Below are 1099 nucleotides of genomic sequence, written 5' to 3' on the forward strand. Positions count from 1 at the left end.
CTGTATCACTGAATACACTGTACAAAAATGAACTTTCAATATGATAAAGTCTGAATGTTTTAATTCTTTCATAGCTATACTTTGGAATGGACTTGGATTGTATGTAATTTTGAATTTATGTAAGCTGTTAAAGATTCAATTATAGAGGGTATCTGTGTAAAACAATGTGTCATTCAGTAGTTGTAGGAAGAAAGTTTGTGTTTTGAAAATGGAGGTTGAAGAAAGAAATTTGAAGGTGAAGATTCAGATAAAAAATTTGTCTTATCAATTTTTATTTTCTCACATAAGTTATTCTTATTACAATTATCACTCGTCCTCTCATTCCAAAGCCGTATCTCTTATAAATAAAACTACACATCTTTGATCTTCGAAAGAGTTCCTCGAAACCTTCAATAAATATCTCTAATTATTTTAAATAATGTTTAATTATGTTTTAAAAAACATTCTGAAGCGTATTACGGATGAAGCCACGGTGTAAATAATACTAAATCCTAAGATATCGAATACCCATGATTCGAAAGATACAGAAGACTTAAGAAAAGTTGTGAGAAGATAACTTAAGTTATAAGAAAAAGCATAATCCATTATTAGCTCGAGAAATCAGATATCCATGACAGTTGAGCAAGATGATCAAAGAAAACTTCAATCCCTTATAGTTTGGGGGGTTGATATTCATGTAGAGCAAGTCTTCTTTGATCGGTAAAGGAAGTTTCGTTCCTTTCCCAACGTCTTACTTTTAAATTCATATCCAATGTATTTGATCAAATTGCTATATATTGCCTGTCAAGTTGATTGGCATTATCCTCTGTATATGTGCACTTAAAAGCTCTTATGGAATCTGTTCATCCTTCAAAATTTAGTCCTCAAGAGCCCATGAAATTAGCATGCATAAGATGACTGTTGTGGAAGAAAGCGATTTTCCAAAACACCAGGAATGTCGACGTAAATAGGTGACCAGCAAAATTATTTATAATAAATGCAAAATCCGTGGTTTCGTATATTGGTTGAAGAAGCAGATTTGTGTAGAATACGTGTTGTTGACGCTTACGTGCATAAGCAGAAGTTTGTCCGAATGAGACGCCACTGCAATGCAATTATA

The 1099-nt window shown here is 32.4% G+C and overlaps 1 protein-coding gene across 1 annotated transcript in view; it reads left to right on the forward strand.

Annotated features, from left to right (window-relative positions):
* The window catches only part of LOC131080114 (probable calcium-binding protein CML10), a 1256-nt gene extending 1185 nt beyond the window's left edge, over positions 1-71 (forward strand). The window contains exon 1 of the mRNA XM_058018212.2: positions 1-71. This exon is cut by the window's left edge and continues 1185 nt beyond it. The gene's annotated coding sequence lies outside the window, so the exon portion shown is untranslated.
* The last annotated feature ends 1028 nt before the right edge of the window (positions 72-1099 follow it).

The sequence above is a fragment of the Cryptomeria japonica genome, chromosome 11 (assembly GCF_030272615.1).
Source record: "Cryptomeria japonica chromosome 11, Sugi_1.0, whole genome shotgun sequence".
In the NCBI taxonomy this organism is placed as follows: domain Eukaryota; kingdom Viridiplantae; phylum Streptophyta; class Pinopsida; order Cupressales; family Cupressaceae; genus Cryptomeria; species Cryptomeria japonica.